The sequence below is a fragment of the Chrysemys picta genome, chromosome 12, assembly GCF_011386835.1.
Source record: "Chrysemys picta bellii isolate R12L10 chromosome 12, ASM1138683v2, whole genome shotgun sequence".
Taxonomy (NCBI): domain Eukaryota; kingdom Metazoa; phylum Chordata; order Testudines; family Emydidae; genus Chrysemys; species Chrysemys picta.
The window spans coordinates 40478752-40497524 of NC_088802.1; the positions used below are offsets into that span (position 1 = coordinate 40478752).

General features: G+C 46.3%; 1 protein-coding gene across 5 annotated transcripts in view; it reads right to left on the reverse strand.

The window, feature by feature from the left end:
- Positions 1 to 18773, reverse strand: part of SEC14L1 (SEC14 like lipid binding 1) — a 107061-nt gene that overhangs the window by 78467 nt on the left and 9821 nt on the right. For 3 of the 5 annotated variants that reach the window (XM_065562735.1, XM_042841167.2, XM_042841166.2), the window contains exon 1: positions 14726 to 14772. The exons of 1 other annotated variant lie outside the window; for it this stretch is intronic. The gene's annotated coding sequence lies outside the window, so the exon portion shown is untranslated. Of the gene's footprint in view, positions 1 to 14725; positions 14778 to 18773 lie in introns of those variants that run through there. One more of the 5 variants, XM_024101732.3, reaches the window with a different exon arrangement.

An 18773-nucleotide genomic window follows, 5' to 3' on the forward strand; every position in this document is an offset into this window, starting at 1 on the left:
ATGGGATGAGAGACGTGGGAGATTTGCACTAACAGGCTGAGGTTGCCCAAACTTCATGGAGTTCAGAAATGCAATCCTGTAATGGCTGGATTTTATTGCTGCTGAAGGAAGATACTATCTACAGCCAGACCTTTATTCTAAACTCAGCTCTCACGGGAGCAGCTAAAAACAGCTTCTTAGCGGAGGCTGATCCTTAACTAAAGGTTGAACTAAATTGTAGAGATACCTTGGGCAGGGGTTGACTGTCTGGGTCACAAACAAGGCAAGAGGCTATGTTGCAAGCACAGGTCACACGCTGTGTTTCTCCTCCCCTGCACAGACTCCTGAATGATTTCAGGAGTCTGTGCAGATGGGCTGGGCTGTAAGGCTTTCAGCAGCCCAAACATTGGGGGCCATTCTGCCTGTTCCTTAGGGATATTCTGAAGTGGCTGCAATAGTCAGTTGTCTGTGAGGGTTGACCTTTAGTGTAGGTTTCACCATAGAGGCAAATGCCACGGGCATGTGCATTGTATTTGGATACAGATTTTGAATGCAAATGAAGTGCTGTCACAAAGCTCATGGAAAGTTGCCAGTGCCGCTGCTGTCACAAGATGCAGACACCTCAAAAAGATGCCCTCACTGTCCTTGTTATTGAAATAGCAAGAGCCTTTTTAATGCTACTGAAGTTGTTGCACAGGGATCTGGAGGCACAGAACTCTGCTGCTGCTAAGTTACAAATGTAGGCAGCTAGGCCAGAGTGCAGTAACAGTGCTAAGCCAAAGTGGACGAATGCCCGATGTCGGAATGATGGCAGGACTGAGCCCTCGAGGTTCACATAGGAGCCCCACTATGCATCAGACCCACAGTTTTAGCAGCTGACACCCAACCTCTGAGTGCCCTTCCCAGCTAGGCAACACTGATGCTGTTTGCTCTGAGTATCCGTCAGGTGGCCTTAGCTACTATGCAGTTTGTATAAGCAACGCATTGATGAGACAAGGAGAAAATTGCCCTTTCAATTCCTATTACCCTGGTGAAGTGAGACAGATCCCATGAGATTCCCACTCACAAAATGCAACAGCCCTGCCTGCTCCCATCATCTTCCTGACTGTAGAAGATGTTAAAGCATGGTACAAGCCTGGCACTCGTCAGTATCTTCAGATACAGGTAAGGGCGCATTTCTGCAGCCCTATGGTTGTGTGTGTGTTTTCGCTATGGTTTTGTATGTGCACGTAAGAGCCCTACTGTAGCCTGTACACATGTGAGATCCTCCTAGTTGTGTGCACCCTTCCGTAGGATGTGTTTACACTTGGAGCTAGGGGTGCGAGTCCCAGCTTGCATAGACAAATTCGCAGCAGCTTGCTAAAAATGACAGGGTAGCTCAAAGAGAGGTAGCTCGAGTCTGTCTGCACATGCTGGGACTCACACCCTTAGCTCCAAGTGTAGACAGACCCATACTAGGGTAGCACTGGTAATCTCTCCCACGGCACTTCTTAAATACCTGACAGCCCATTTGAAAGGCAAGCATTGCTACTCATAGATAGATTTACAAGGCCCTTCATTTTCAGGTTTTATTTTATTTAACATTTCCCAGGGATTTATCCGTGTTTATTGCAAAATTTAGAAAATGGGCAAAAAAAAAATCAGTGTAAAAAATTAACTTCAGTTTTCTGGGTAACTATCAGGGTTAATAGGGGAGGATAGGAAAACAGAAAACAGAAAAGTAAGAATATTGAAAGTAAAAGCAGTTTAATGCTACAGTTAATTTCATGAACTGTATATTAACAGTACATACACACACACACACGTATTAGCATAAATACATCTACCTCATGCAACATATACGATTCTCTTAACAATCAGTATTTTCATGTATTTGAGTGGTCTGAAATTCAGGTGGAAAAAAAAAAAAAGTAAAAACCAGATAGTAGCTTTTGTGAAACCCTGGAATTTTTCAGTAATAACTGAAAATGAAGGGCCTTATACATGTATGACCTCTGAGGGAAGATAAGTCATCTCTGACCAGGGTAATTTCCCAGTAATCACTCCCCTCAGCTGATGGTGAAATTTTACAAAGGAACTCTGGTAAAATTCACAGAACCCCTTTCCTGCTCCTAAGCATGGTACTTGTGCTGATACTATTTATTTTATGATCAGTGGCATTAGCATATCCCCTGGCTGCAGAGCTGCTCACTGCCTGCCACCTAGCATGCCTGTCAGTGTAAGTATTTCATTACAGTTAGCAGAAGGCACTACTGAAAGGCTCCTATTTATTGTAGTATTGGGAGGCAAATAGGGGAGTGTCATAACTATAAAGGGAAGGGTAACAGCCCTCCTGGGTACCATACTATAATCCCTCCGGGCCAGACACACCAAAATCCTTTTACCTGTAAAGGGTTAAGAAGCTCAGGTAACCTGGCTGACACCTGACCCAAAGGACCAATAAGGGGACAAGATACTTTCAAATCTTGGTGGGGGGGAAGGCTTTTGTTTGTGCTCTTTGTTTTTGTTTTGGGGAGAGTTCGCTCTTGGGACTCAGAGGGACCAGACATCAATCCATGCTCTCCCAATCTTTCTGAACAAGTCTCTCATATTTCAAACTTGTAAGTACAGCCAGGCAAAGCGTGTTAGTTTTAGCTTTGTTTTCTCAACTTGTAAATGTACCTTTTGCTAGGGTGTTTACCTCTGTTTGCTGTAACTTTGAACCTAAGACTAGAGGGGGGTCCTCTGGGCTCTAAGTTTGATTACCCTGTAAAGTTATTTTCCATCCTGATTTTACAGAGATGATTTTTACCTTTTTCTTTAATTAAAAGCCTTCTTTTTAAGAACCTGATTGATTTTTCCTTGTTTTTAGATCCAAGGGGGTTGGATCTTGATCCATCAGAAGTTGGTGGGAGAAAGGAGGCGGGGTGGTTAATTTCTCCTTGTTTTTAGATCCAAGGGGGTTGGATCTTGATCCATCAGAAGTTGGTGGGAGAAAGGAGGCGGGGTGGTTAATTTCTCCTTGTTTTACGATCCAAGGGGTTTGGATCTGTATTCACTAGGGAATTGGTGAAGAGTCTCTCAAGGCTACCCAGGGAAAAGAATTAGCACAGTGGGAGTGGTGGCAGCAGACCAGATCTAAGCTGGTAGTTAAGCTTAGAAGTTTTCATGCAGGCCCCCACATTTGTACACTAAAGTTCAGAGTGTGGAAGGAGCCTTGACAGTGAGTGTAGTAGACAAAGTAAGAGGGGTGTTTGCAGCGCCGTATTATTGCCTAGGCTGACAAGGCCTAGGCCTAGGGTGGCAAATTTTCAGGGGCGGAAGCTCCCCTCCGCGCCCCGCCCCCCTGCTCCAGCTCAACTCCACCTCCTCTGCAAGCGTGCCGCAGCGTCCCATTTCTCTCCCCTCCCAGTGCTTGCGCCGTGAAACAGCTGTTTTGTGGGGGGTGGGAGGGGGAACGCCACATGCTGGGGGAAGAGGTGGGGCCAGGGGCGGGGATTTGAGGAAGGGATCCAATAGGGGAAGGGAGGGGGCGGAGTTGGGGCGGGGAGTTTGAGGAGGGGATTGGAATGGGGGTGGGAAAAGGGCGGAGTCAGGGCGGGGCCAGAGTGGCAATTATTTCCCAGCCTAGGGGCAGCAAAATTATTAATCCACCACTGGGTGTGTGTGGAGGTATCATTCATATCCAGGTCTCCAGGGCCATTCCCTGATTTGGGCGGCCCTCTAGTCTAGGAGAAGCTATTGCTTAAAGGACCCATCTCTCTCTCTCTTCACCTGCAGCAGGACATTTCTCTCCGCTGCCTCCCAGCCACTGAGGCTAGGAGACCTGACAGCTGGAGGCTAAAGTTTCCAAAGACTTGGGGGAGGATTGTGGGTTGTTGAAGCTAATGTCAGCTAGGGCTAGGGCTGGGGCTGGGGCTCTGGTTGGTAGGCTGGGTAAATTCTACCCAGCCATTAGTATCTGATTTGGCAGTTTCTTTACTTGAAAAATAGAAATGTTTTGCCTGAACCAGAGGCAGGGGCTGGTGGTTCCCAAATTTTTTGGCAACACATTTGCCAGAACAGGGGCCAGACTTACCCGACATGAATTGGTGCAGCTCTAGTGACTTCATACCTCTGGCTCCAGTGAACTTATTCAAGACTTCAGTCAGTTCCTGCCACCTCCATTATCTATGCACTTCTTGCCATTATGACAGCATCCCACCTCAGCCTATGGCAGGCACCACTGAATGGGAGGTGAGCAGCACTGCCACACCAGGCCAACCACAGAGGCTCATTAAAGCAGCAGAGTGGGAAGTTTAGAGTACCTGCCCCTACAGGCTGAATCCCTAGAGCAGGGATTGGGAACTCTGTGCTCCAGCAACTCTATGGGAAAAGTCTCAAGTTTGTAACATTTATTTTAATTGGCTGCATTCAAATCCAGGAAAGGCTAACTGGTCTCCCATATGGTTAGTGTTTGGCAGCCATTAAAGTAGGTAGGGACAGTGGCAGGAAAGGGTGAAGGCAAGCTGCTCATTAGCTGTTTACGCGAATGGAAGGGCCGGGCTGCAGCCTGCAATCTTCACCCTCTTAATTCCTATGCAAATCAGAGTGGCAGGTACATAAATTTCCTCTTCCTCCAATGCAAAGTTTGGCAGTTTGCAAACCACAATCACGTCACTTATGGGACCCAGGAATAGGATGAGACTTCACCTGAGGGTGGCACAATCTGATTATAGTGATTACTTGGGACCCCATCCACAGCTTAGAGCCTCACTGTGCTAGGCGCTGTACAAAGAGATGACCTCCACGCTGAAGAGCTGACAATCTAAGTATAAAATGAGAATCGATGGATACAGCAGATGAGGCAGGGGAGCGCAGGGAAACAATGAGATCATACTTGTCAGCATGATAGGCAGCACTCACAGCACATCAGCGACTTAACCTTTGTTGAGATGCTTGTGGGCGTCACAGTAGAGGGGAGTCTGAAGGAGGACAATGAAGTGACCTTGGGGATTGTTGCCCCTGTGATACCCCTTCATGATTGATCAGGACACAACGCACCCAGCTGCACATTTCTGTGAGCAACAAGGTAGCACTGGTTTGAGCCTCCAGCCCAGGCATGCTTCAGTTAGGGTTGCCAACTTTCTAATTGTGTGAACCCGAACACCTTTGCCCCACCTCTTCTCTGAGGCCCCACCCCCACTCACTCCACCCCTTCCCTCCGTTGCTTACTCTTCCCCACCCTCACTCACTTTCACTGGGCTGGGGCAGGGGGTTGGGGTGTGGGAAGGGGTGAGGGTTCCAGCTGGGGGTGAGGCCAGGGATGAGGGGTTTGAGGTGCAGGAGTGCGCTCTGGCCTGGGGTCAAGGGGTTTGGAGTATGGGAGGGGGCCCAGGGCTGAGGTGCAGGAGGGGGTTCGGGGTCTGGGAGGAAGTTAGGGTGTGGGAAGGGGTTCTGACCTGAGGCAGGGGGTTCAGGGTGTGTACTCCGGCCGGGCGGCGCTTATCTCAGGCGGCTCCTGGTTGGTGGTGCAGCGGGGCTAAGACAGGCTCCCTGCCTGCCCTGACTCCGCGCTTCTCCCGGAAGCAACCAGCATGTCCGGGCCCTAGGCAGCTCTGTGTGGTGTGTGCTGCCCACACCCACAGGCGCTGCCCCCATAGCTCCCATTGGCCGCGTTTCCTGGCCAATGGGAGCTGTGGAGCCGGTGTCCCTAGGGGTCGCAGGGACATGCCGGCTGCTTCCAGGACAACTGGACTTTTAACAGCCTGGTCAGTGGTGTGACTGGAGCCGCCAGGGTCCCTTTCCGACCAGGAGTTCCAGTCAAAAACCAGGTGTCTGGCAACCCTAGCTTCAATCCTGCCCCTTTTGAGGTGCTAGGGTCCAAGAGTAATCAGGAACAAACAAACATAAAAGTCCAACAACTCAAAAGAGGGTAATCCAATGAGCCCTCAAGTGGGACCTCACCCTTCTAGTTAAGCACTGGAATAAATTGCCTAGGGAGATTGGGGAATCTCCATCATTGGAGGTATTTAAGAGCAGGTTAGGCCAACACCTGGCACAGATGGTCTAGATAATACCTAGTCCTGCCTTGAGTGCAGAGAACTGGACTAGATGACCTCTCGAGGTTCCTTCCAGTGCTACTCTTCTATGCTTCTATTCAGGGCTTGGCTTCAGACAGTCTATACTTCAGCCCCCCTACAAAACCCCAGGGTCCGGCCATTTGTCTACAGTAGGGCCAAGATTTCACCCCAGGGCTCATGCTCATCAGTGAGGGAGCTTGGTTTAGTGAATTGAACATGGAGCTGGGAGTCAGGGACTGCTGGCTTTTAACTCCAGCTCTGCCACTGCAAGACCTTGGGCATGTTATTTAACCTCTCTATACTTGATTTCTCCAGCTGTACAACGGTGATGAGGTTTAGCTCACTGATGTGAGGTGAGGCTTAATTCATGTTTTCACAGTACATCAAGAATGGAAAGTGCTCAGTATTAAATGGCAAAGGAAGAGAGATCTGACATTTCCTCCCCTCCTTCCCCCTTCACGCATGAAGGAAAGAGACCTAATTCATACATTTCCCCCCAGTGCCTGGCAGCTCAATATAGCGTCACAAGCAATATGCCAAGTGTTCCATTTAGCTTGCTGCAGTTTGAGGATGATTAACAGGAGATGGTTATTTTTTTCTTGTTTTAGTCCTGGGGGGATTGCCTTGTCACTCAAACTGTTCTAGAGCCCACAGATTAAGTCCTGAACAGTGCACAAAGCATAGCATATGTTAACAGCTGTTAAATATAAACATCTGCAGCTAGGTACAGAGAACATACATTAGAACATGTATAGCAGAGAAGGTTCTCCTTGCTCCAAATGATGCATTCAGAAAGGTTCTTTTTTAGAGCTGGTTGTAAACCCGAATTTTCATGCTGTAGGAAACCCTAACATTAAGAAAAATTCTAAATTGGGACAAAAAAGCAGAAATTTCCAAATTCCCTATTAAATGAAAATTCTGAAAATTTTTAATTCAGGAGCATTGAAATGTGTCATTTTGATATGGTCACATTATTTTGCTTCAACTTTATCATTTTGATTCATTTAGTTTTGACTTATATCATTAACATTTAAATATATTAAATCTAATAAGTATCATACATTAATATTAAATATATACTATAGTAAAATACATTAATATAAAAGTCAAAGCTAAATGAATCAAAATGATAAAGCAGAAACAAAACATTTAGACAACATCAAAACATAACGAGAAAGTCAAAATGATGTTTTGCCTTTGAAGATTTTGTTGCAATGTACACGTTGCCAACTAAATATTTGTATTTCAATTAAATTGCATTTTTCAATGGAAAATGGTTCCATCTTTTTAAACCAGCTCTAGATTTTCTATTAAAATGGCATTTCTGGCCTGATTGGTGGAGAGGGTCTATGCTACCATTCAAAAGGACCTAGATTTGATACTATGCAGAGAACCAAAATTTGATTTCCCCACGCACATCCCTGACTCCATAGATTGGGAATCCATCACTGTGGTATCTGGGTAGCTCAGTACTTGGAGTACATTGGGTGTATGTGACAGGCTGATAGAAGGGAAACTGAGGCACGGCAGTGCATCTAGGTGGGGGAGTGTATAGTGACCATGTGACATACCTCTAATCCTCATCTGGCAGGAAGATCGCTCTGACCCAGGGTGGTAAGTGATGGAAAATGAATAGTAATAAAGGTACAGAGGTCCCCCAGATAGGAAGAAAAGGCATTTCTAGCTCATTGCCCAATGTTGTGAGTAAGAGTGAGTAGCTTTAAACACAAACACACAGTAGCATAGCTCAAATAGATTTCCCAATGGGGGAGGGTTAGCTTTTCTACTTTAAATGTTACTCACCCTTGTGGACCTAGGGAACAATTTAGACAGGTCAGGCTCCTGGAAATGATGAGCTCTCTCCCCCATCCCACCCCACATTGGCCAAGTACAATGGTGACAGTGAAACCATACTGCACTGGGGAGAAAAGGGTCTGTCAGATCTCCTCTCACCAATTGAGTAGCATTTTCAACAAGCTGCCGAATCGACCTCCCTCCCACTCTTTGAATGTCACAGCACTCTCACACGGTGTCAGAATTATGGCTCAGGATTTTTTCAGCACACTGTGTTTTTGCCAAGAACTTATTTCCTCTGCAGGCGTATAACAGAACACACGTTATGTAACATCCTTACTGCACAAAAGCCCCAGCAGAAAGGTGACCCTGCAGCAGAGGTGAAAGTAAGCCGGTCTGGTACAGCATACCGGCAAGAGCCAGTATGCCATGCCCCAGGGTAGCGGCAGCAGGGCTCTGGTGGTGATCTAAAGGGCCAGGGGCTCCGTATGCTGCAGGGAGCCCTGGGCCCTTTAAAGCGCCGCCCGAGACCCACTGCCGGAGCCCCAGGATAGCGGCGGCAGGGCTTCGGTGGTGATTTAAAAGGCCCGGGGCTCCCTGCAGCGGCCAGAGCCCTGGGCCCTTTAAATTGCACATGAGCCCCGGGGCTCCCAGCCGCCTCTGCAGCTGGTAGCTCCGGGAGTGATTTAAATCTTGATTTAAAGGGCCTAGGCATTTAAAGCCCTCCCCACCCTTTCTGGTTGAGGCCACGCCTCTTCCGGTTGAGGCCACGTCCCCTGCTCAGGACTCCGGCGTACAGGTAAGTCCTTTAAGTTACTTTCACCCCTGCCCTGCAGGGTCCTTGTTGGAATCCATACCATGAGCAAGGGCATGGGAAAAGTTGCAACTGGGCAAGATTATGATTTAGGATGCTATTTAGTAACATTTAAACACACGACTATTAAAAAGCTCATCTATCCCTTACCATAGCCATTCCTTGGCAATCCTTAAGAACGCTTACTACTGAGCTAGTAAATACTGTGGGGCAGGGACCATCTCTTCTCGTTGCATCACAATGGGGCCTCAATCCCTGATTGGGGCTTGCAGAACAGCACTACCACAAACCAATACTAATAGATCACTCCTGTAACCCCAGCTTCCCTTCACCTGTTAACATCTGCACAATCATAGAATCATAGAATATTAGGGTTGGAAGAGACGTCAGGAGGTCATCTAGTTCAATCCCCTGCTCAAAGCAGGACCAACACCAACTAAATCATCCCAGCCAAGGCTTTGTCAAACCGGGCCTTAAAAACGTCTAAGGATGGAGATTCCACAACCTCCTTAGGTAACCCATTCCAGTGCACTCCTAGTGAAATAGTGTTTCCTAATATCTAGCCTAGACCTTCCCCACTGCAATTTGAGGCCATTGCTCCTTGTTCTGTCATCTGCCACCACTGAGAACAGCTGAGCTCCATCCTCTTTGGAACCCCCCTTCAGGTAGTTGAAGGCTGCTATCAAATCCTCCCTCACTCTTCTCTTCTGCAGTTCCCTCAGCCTCTCCTCGTAAGTCATGTGCCCCAGCCCCCTAATCATTTTCGTTGCCCTCTGCTGGACTTTCTCCAATTTGTCCACATCCCTTCTATAGTGGGGGGACGAAAACTGGACACAATACTCCAGGTCTGGCCTCACCAGTGCCGAATAGAGGGGAATAATCACTTCCCTTGATCTGCTGGCAATGCTCCTATTAATACAGCCCAATATGCCGTTGGCTTTCTTGGCAACAAGGGCACACTGCTGACTCATATCCAGCTTCTCCTCCACTGTAATCCCCAGGTCCTTTTTTGCAGAACTGCTGCTTAGCCAGTCAGTCCCCAGCCTGCAGCGGTGCATGGGATTCTTCCTTCCTAAGTGCAAGACTCTGCACTTATCCTTGTTGAACCTTGTCAGATTTCTTTTTGCCCAATCCTCCAATTTGTCTAGGTCACTCTGGACCCTATCCCTACCCTCCAGCGTATCTACCTCTCCCCGCAGCTTAGTGTCATCTGCAAACTTGCTGAGGGTACAATTAATCCCATCATCCAGATCATTGATAAAGATATTGAACAAAATCGGCCCCGGGACCTACCCCTGGGGCACTCCGCTTGATACAGGCTGCCAACTAGACATCACACCTTTGATCACTACCCGTTGAGCCTGACAATCTAGCCAGCTTTCTATCCACCTTATAGTCTATTCATCCAATCCATACTTTTTTAAACTTGCTGGCAAGAATACCGTGCAATACAATAACCCAGCAATACAAGATAGACATAAGGGGTGAAATCCTGGTTCCACTGAAATCAGTGGGAGTTATCTTCAGTGGGGACAAGATTTCACCAAATATCTAAGATTTCCCACCACAGCATTTGTATTCTCTCACAGCTGAAGAAGTAAATAGACCTTGCAATACATGAAAAAGCTGAGCTGGAAATTCGGCTCTCAAAGTTAACCCAGAGCTCTGTCACAGAGCTGTCTGCAGAATCCTCTAAGAAGCTTGAAAGTCTCCCCTTCTCCAGAATTGATTTTTGTCCTTTTCCACTTAGCAAACACTGGTTAGCTTGCTGTAGCCTGAAAGGAGAGGAACTTGACTTCTTTGGTTTAACAATTTACGTGGGACCTTATCACACCCAAGCCATCTTTCTGTGCGTAAGCAGAGCTCATGTGTGGCGAAAGCATTTATCCATTGTTACTAGAGTGACCAGATGGCCTGTTTTTAAAGGGACAGTCCTGTATTTAAGCCCTCCTGGAGGTGTTCCAACTTTTTCTTAAAAATTGTCCCATAATTTCTGTCCTCCCCGCCCCCCCAAAATCAGTACTTGCAGGTCCTGCTGCTGGCCAGATCCCTGCTTGCCAGCCGCCCACCATTTCTTTTTAACAGGGGCTCAGTCAACTAGATGTTAATTTGAATGTTTGTACTACATAGTTCTGATTGATTGTCACTGAACTCACTTGAATATGAGTAATTTTACCAGGTGTCCCATATTCAGCATAGGGAAATATGGTCACCCTAATTGTTACTATATGCTCAGAAAGAGGAGCACAGACTGTCTGTAATGCACCTGTGGCTAAATCTCTCCAATCAAATGTTTTTTTTTTTTTTTCCTTTAGAAAAAAGTTATTCTAGAGAATTAGGATCCTACTGCATGAGTTGAATGTCAGTATTTGACAAACTCACGTCCCTTTTAAAAGGAACAAGCTAGTGTGCTGTCCAAGTGGACTTGACTGCTGAGATGTAAATTCCATTTGGAGGTTTACCTTTGAAATGCCCATCCTTGTACTTAATTAGCATTATCATAACATGAATGCGATAGCACATGCTAGATCAGGGGTAGGCAACCTATGGCACATGTGCCAAAGGCGGCATGTGAACTGATTTTCAGTGACACTCACACTGCCCGGGTCCTGGCTGGGCTCTGTATGACAGGTTGGATCACAGAAACCCCCTTGGGAGCTGCCACCTAATGTACCAAGACTACCTCTGCTCCTGTTTTCCCTGCCAGCTCAGGACTCCAGCACCCTGTCTTGCTAAGCCAGACACCCCCGTCTGCTCCAACACAGACCCAGGGTCTGAATTACTTGCCCCAAAGCTGCAGGTTTACCTGAAAACAGCTCACAGTAGTGTGCTTGTCTTTAGCACTCAGATGCCCGACTCTCAATGGGGTCTAAACCCAAATAAATCCGTTTTACCCTGTATAAAGCTTATACAGGGTAAACTCAAATTGTTCGCCCTCTAACACTGATAGAGAGATATGCACAGTTGTTTGCTCCCCCAGGTATTAATACATACTCTGAGTTAATTAATAAGTAAAAAGTGATTTTATTAAATACAGAAAGTAGGATTTAAATGGTTCCAAGTAGTAACAGACAGAACAAAGTAAGTCACCAAGCAAAATAAAATAAAATGCGCAAATCTATGTCTAATCAAACTAAATACAGATCATCTCACCCTTAGAGATGCTTCAGTAAGTTTTTTCCTCAGACGGGAAACCTTCCAATTCTTTCCCCTGGTACAGCTCTTGTTCCAGCTTAGGTGGTAGCTAGGGGATTCTTCATGATGGCTCTCCTCCTCTCTGTTCTCTTCCACCCCTTTATATATTTTTTGCATAAGGCGGGAACCCTTTGTCCCTCTGGGGTCCCCCTCCCACTGGAAAAGCACCAGGTTAAAGATGGATTCCAGTTCAGGTGACATGATCACATGTCACTGCAAGACTTCACTACTCACTTGCCAGCACACACATATACAGGAAGACTCACAGGTAAAACACAGCCATCTGCAGACCATGGTCCTGATTAATGGGAGTCATCAAGATTCCAAACCACCATTAATGGCCCACACTTTGTATAATTACAATAGGCCCTCAGAGTTGTATTTTATTTTTCTAGTTTTAGATACAAGAGTACTACATTTATACAAATAGGATGATCACACTCAGTAGATTATAAACTTTGTAATGATACCTTACAAGAGACCTTTTGCATGAAGCATATTCCAGTTACATTACATTCACTTATTATCATGTTTTTATAAAACCATATAGACTGCACAATGTCACTCTCTGCATTTTAATTTAATTTTAAATGAAGCTTCTTAAACATTTTAAAAACCTTATTTACTTTACATACAACAATAGTTTAGTTCTATATTGTAGACTTATAGGAAGAGACCTTCTAAAAACATTAAAATTAGACTGGACTGGCTTCTCTGGCAGCGCTTTAAAGGGTCCAGGGCTCCCCGCAGTGGCAGGAGCACCGGGCCCTTTAAATCCCCGCCTGAGCCCTGCTGCCCTGAGGTAGCGGTGGCAACGCTCCCGTGGGGATTTAAAGGGCCCGGAGCTCTGCGGCAGCCGGAACCCTGGGCCCTTTAATTCGCCCCTGAGCCCCAGCCACCTCTGCAGCTGGTAGCTCTGGGGTGATTTAAAGGCCCTGGAGCCCCAGGGCCTTTAAATCTTGAAAGGCCCCGCCTCTTCCGGTTGAGGCCATGCCCCCGCTCAGGACTCCGGCATACTGGTAAGTCCTTTAAGTTACTTTCACCCGTGGACTTGGCCCACTACTTCTGAAAGATTGCCGACCCCTGCGCTAGGTCACCTGGGTAGCAGGAGGAATCTGTTGCTGCTCAGACAAGGGAGTGTTTCCTGAAATCATCATGTGTGTATACAAAGGATACTGCCAATAGGGATAATACTGCTAAGTAAGAGCTAACTGGGCATCTTTACAATGACAATGGTTTTGTCTTCACTTCAAAAATAGGTGTGCGTGCGCATACGTGCGGGGGGGGGGGAGGGGGGGAAGGTTATAGTGAGACAACTACATGTGTTTCCAGTCCCACTATAAAATCCTAGTGGAGATAAGGCACCTGTAGTTTTTAGCATGAGGTAGCTAGGCAAGGTCAGCACTATACCCCCTTCCCATAGTTGATTTTATCTGGTTTCCTCATGATAAAAACTGCATTAGCTATGCTGCTGTAGACACAATTTTTTGGCAGTGAAGACAAAGCTAGTGATGGCCTGTCTTCACTAGGAAAAAAGGGGATTTTCTCGAGTTAGCTAACTCCCATTAATACCCTAGGGAAAGCAAGGCAGTTTATAGTTCTCACACAACTTGGCAGATCAAGTTAAAGCCCACGGGGGAGCTTGGTCTTTTAACCGGATGTGCTAACTCACATGAAAGCTACAAACTGCCTTGTCTTCACTAGGAGTTTACCTTGAGTTAAGAACACACCTCTTCTCCTAGTAAAGACAACCACTATTCTAGCTGTTTATGGTCAGGAGGCCAAGTGGGGGGGAGGGGCGCTAAATGGGTTAACATGGTCATGTTTAGTGTTCTGGGTTAAAATCCTATCTTAGATTACAAAAGAAAATAAGTTTGATAACCTGATTCTAGTCTCCTACCCAAAGTCCTAGTGCATGATTAACATACCCTGTTCCAGGGATCCCTATGACCAGAATGGCAAACGGGAAGAAGTCAAAATTGGGAACAGCGCTGTGCAAGGACACCAAACTAAAATAGCAAGGAGTGTTACAGAAACCCAGCGACAATTAGCAGAGGTGTGAGCGGCCACAAGACTGAAATAGCAATGAGAGCACTGGCAAGTGCGCAGGGACCGACCGGAATAGAAGGCTGTATATGTTACATTTGTGAATAGAGAGAGCTGTGTGTCAGCCTACGATTAGATAAACAGGACAAAAATGCTGTCAATGCACATTCCCCCTACGTATGACTGATTAGAACTAGTTCTGTCCATTTGGTGTTCATGAAATGGAGTGATTGGAAGTCAGGACCTGAATCCGTATTTATAAATACATGACCTGTGAACACATTGCCTTTGCTACTTTCAGGACAAGCTGAAGATCTTTGCAAATGTAACTGGGACCATAACCTGTCAAAGAATAACATTCCTTCCCACAAGAGAGGCCCTTTCTCTAACAAAGCACACTTCCTCTTGGGCTCTCAGTCAGCACGTGGAATTAGTCCAAACAGATAACTCATTGCTCTGGAGACTCATGTACTAATGAGAAACTATTCTTGCCCACTCAGGAAGGAACATCTTGCTTCAAACTGAATAAACAAGTACACAGCTCTCCTTATCAAAGTACACAGAGCTTGTAGTTATAAGGAGAACAGGAGGACTTGTGGCACCTTAGAGACTAACAAATTTATTAGAGCATAAGCTTTCGTGGACTACAGCCCACTTCTTCGGATGCATCCGAAGAAGTGGGCTGTAGTCCACGAAAGCTTATGCTCTAATAAATTTGTTAGTCTCTAAGGTGCCACAAGTCCTCCTGTTCTCCTTTTTGTGGATAAGACTAACACGGCTGCTACTCTGAAACCTTTAGTTATAAGGAGGCTCCTTTAAACAATTAGTTGTATTTTAACCATAGCGTTTTACTTACAATATGAAGAACCACCAAAGTGGCTGAGTGTTGACCCTGTAGATGACTGGCACTGCAGAGAAAGAGACGGAGCATGTCTATAACACAGTGATTTATAGAAGCTTTAAGCACTCCACTCAGACCCAGTAAATGCTACAGGACCACATGTGAATGACAGGCAGAGCTCTCCCACTGAAAAGCATTTGACTTGCACTAAAAACTAATGGAAGATTTGTGCTGGTCTCTGAGGGGTGAATTTAGCCCTAGGGTGTGAAAGGTTAATTTACATAATACAGGCAGACTATATAGCTTGTAATTATACAGGTTAGAAAGGAAATCTGAACAACAGTGGCAGCAGGCATGGCATGCCAAGATCCAAATGTGGATTGGAGGCAGGAGGAGGAGGAGGAGTAAGAACAGTGCAAATGGGGGGGGGGAAAGGGGGAGCAAGTGGACAGAAATAAGGAGCGACTGTGACAGCCACAATGAGATGTGGCGCAAGGGGAGCCAGAGATGGAGGGGGAAAAGCGGCAGCCAATCCAAAGAGGTTGGGAGTGACTGCATTAGACCACAACAGAATCAGCTGCCTGCTTTCAGACAACTTTTAAAACAGTCCCTCTTTTTTTCCCCTCCCAAAGAAACTCAGCTCCAGGCCATTCCGCATGTAACATGGAGAATTTAACTGCATGCCAAACCAGGGACACTGGGAGAAAGGAACAAAAAGCCTTAGCGGAGACCTTAGTCCCAGTCCACAGCTGCAGCCAATGCACGTACAGCTCCACTAGGGGTAAGGAAGGAGACTTGGCTGCAGTGGGCAATGGAGCAGGCCCTGTCTTCACATTCTCATGATCCTGGTCCAGCTGTGCAATGGGCTGGTTCCCTGCCGGAATTAACAACCCATGGGTTGCTCTAAGTCATGTGGCCAATTGCCCCAAGGAGTACTAGCCCTGTCCTCCTTTCCCCCAGGTACACAGAGGGGCTTGGCATGGGAGCAGTTGCACAATTTCTCCACAACAGCTAAGGATTCCCTTCCATCAAGGTGGTCTTCCAGGAGCCAGCTATGCTGGCCTTAGCGCTGCTTAGAGCCACACAAAGTAACCCCTCAGACGGCCAGGACCTGTGTTGAAAATGGGGGAGGAATTTGTTTTTGCAGCCAGTGCTCAAGGGAGGCTTTGTCTAGATTCACCCTGAGGTTTCCTTTTCTGTCTAAGCCCTTCATATGTAAACTGTCTCAAGGCAAAACAGAGGAGTCTGACTGGTTCTGTGTGACCTATTCCGACCTTGGAGCAGGCTTTTGGGTGCTCATGGTTGATCAGGGTCGATCCTCCCTCCGCCCAGCCTCTCTCAATAATAATCACTATAGAGGATAGGACATTTCTTGTTCCCAGGCTGCTACTGCAAGAACTGTCAATGGAAGTTTATTTCTAACCCAGGACAAGGCAGCTCTGGCCAATATAAAATAAACTGAATGTTAGAATAAGCCCAAGGGCTGTACTGACTCTAGTGAGCATTTTAGTTATTCAGTACAAATCTTTTTCCAAAATTGGAGCTATAGAATTTCCAAACTGCCATATCAAAGAGACCCACAGAAGCTAATGCTTCCTTATCCTGACGTACGTGAATCTAGCTTATACAGCACGACTCTCCTGTAGTTCTCTAAGCACTCTATAAACGTGGGAAAGCCCCTCATTCTCACCGTGCAGATGGGAAAACTGAAGCAGTGAGGTTAGGGGTATGTCTTCACTGAAGCTAGCTCAGATTCTTATGTGGATGTTGCTCCACTCCCCCATCCACACACAAAGCCCTCTCACCCAAGTGATGTGGTGCTTTCAAGCTGGCCTGGCTGGGGACGTGGGTTAGAGAATGGATTCCACTTGTGTTAGTAACCCGTCCACTTTGCAGCAAGGATGCAGGCTAAATCATTTGACTGCAGACAGTCCTCTAATGTCTTCTCACTATTCACCATATGTGCTCAGAAGGACACACGCAGTCTCCCACCATTCACATTGTTGCTCAGTTTACTGCACAAGAACTATTGGACATGGCCTTGCAAAACCTAGAGAAACCCTACTGAGCAGTAAAGACACCCACCGTGACCCTCATAAGATTACACAGCAAGTCAACTGCAGGGTTGGGAACAGAACCCTGGTCTCCCAAGTGCCAGTCTGGTGCCAACTTTCTTTGAACTGCATATGGCTGGGGAAGTGAAGGGGGAGGAGTAGAGATAGTCACCCGATTTACCACAGGCTTTTATTCCAAGTGACATTTGCAAATAGGCTTCCCTTCAGTTAAAAAGTCAGTAAGGAGAACCACAGCCAAAGGGAGTGCTTACAGCTGGAGTGCTTAGAGCTAGTCTGGGAAGAGAATTATGTGATGGATTAATGCATTTACTTTGTGTTAATTGTATGAGATTGCCCAGCAGAACAGTTTAAGAATAAAATACACATCTCTAATACCAACACTGAGTGGCTTGCGTGTTTGGATACCCTCTTAGTCTTGGCAATAAAATATAATCTGTGATTTAAAAGGCCCTCAGCAGCTACCAGTTAGATGAAAATAAAGTGGGTAATTGATAAGCAAATCCGGGAATATCCTTCCACATAGTAGACCATGAAAGAGTGAAGTCTATTATATGGCTGAAGCAGGTAGAGAGGAGAAAAGTTAGAGTTAGCGCCATTCTCTACTTCAAACAGACATAAGTCAGTTCCACAACATGCAAGGATCACTTCTGCTGGCAAGCAAGTTAGATACTTAAATATGTTCTGCAAATTACACAGCCCCGAATAAACAATTGACCCATTTTTCACAAGTCAGTTCTGCTTTCTTAGAATTAAGGATGTTTACCACTAATCCAGTTCCTGCAATTTTACATCAGTACATAAAAACAGGCCTCTGCACATTGATTGCATGGAAGTGCAGTCTCCTGAAGGTATCTATTAGAGCAGTGGCTCTCAAACTTTTGTACTGGTGACCCCCTTTCACAAAGCAAGCCTCTGAGTGCGACCCCCCCTTATAAATTAAAAACACTTTTTATATATTTAACACCATTATAAATGCTGGAGGCAAAGCGCGGTTTGAGGCGGAGGTTGACAGCTCATGACCCCCCATGTAATAACCTCACGGCCCCCTGAGGGGTCCCGACCCCCAGTTTGAGAACCCCTGCATTATAGGCAAAATGGGCTATTACTACAGCAATACATCTAGTATAACGAAGTACCGTAATTCAAACACCGCATCGTATTGACAGTGGAAGTGTTGAGAGATCGGCCTGGGCAAGTCACGTCCACTCTTGGCAAGTACACCAGTGTGACCATTACAAGATAGCGAGTATCCCTTGTAAGATGCTTGTGCAAGAGCACGATCTGTTAAGTGCACACAACAACAGCTACCAATGATTTATGCCAAGGCATAGTAGGAAAATTTGAATTTGGATCTTGTAAGATGTTAATATTCCTTGCCTAGAAGCCAAGTATTATGCAGAAGGAAGCAATTTTTTTTCCTTTGAATAAAATCTACAAGAACCCATTCCAGATTCCTTACAGACAAACTGAGTAGGCCTAAGGCCCTGAACCTGCAACTTGATCCATATGGGCAGATCCTGCTGCCATGTAACATCCCACTGACTTCTGCGAGGCACTGCATGGCCCACTTGTCCCAAGCAAGAACTGCATGATCTAACTGAGGGGTAAATTCACCACTGCCAATAGAAAATGACTTAAGTAAGGTTCAACTCAGAGCCACCTGAATACAAGCTCCAAACCAGAGTCAGCTCTAGATTTTGCAGACTATGCAAAGCCAAGTGTGGGTCCCCAGCCAGTAGCTACAAGGTGGGTTGAGATTAGTGTGGAGATAGTGGGTTTCTATAGCAGCACAAGATTGGGGTTCAGGGCACTTTTCATTGTGGGCTCCAGCTGATCTCTCAAAGTAGCTGGGTGCTGACAAGAGGCTGTTGCTGGGGAAAGGAAAATGCTGACAGAATGAGACTGAAGCAAGGGCCACTAAGCAGCCACACACTTAGTACATGCATTAGCCTGCCCCTGCTGCAGGTAGGGAGCAGTGAAGATAAGTT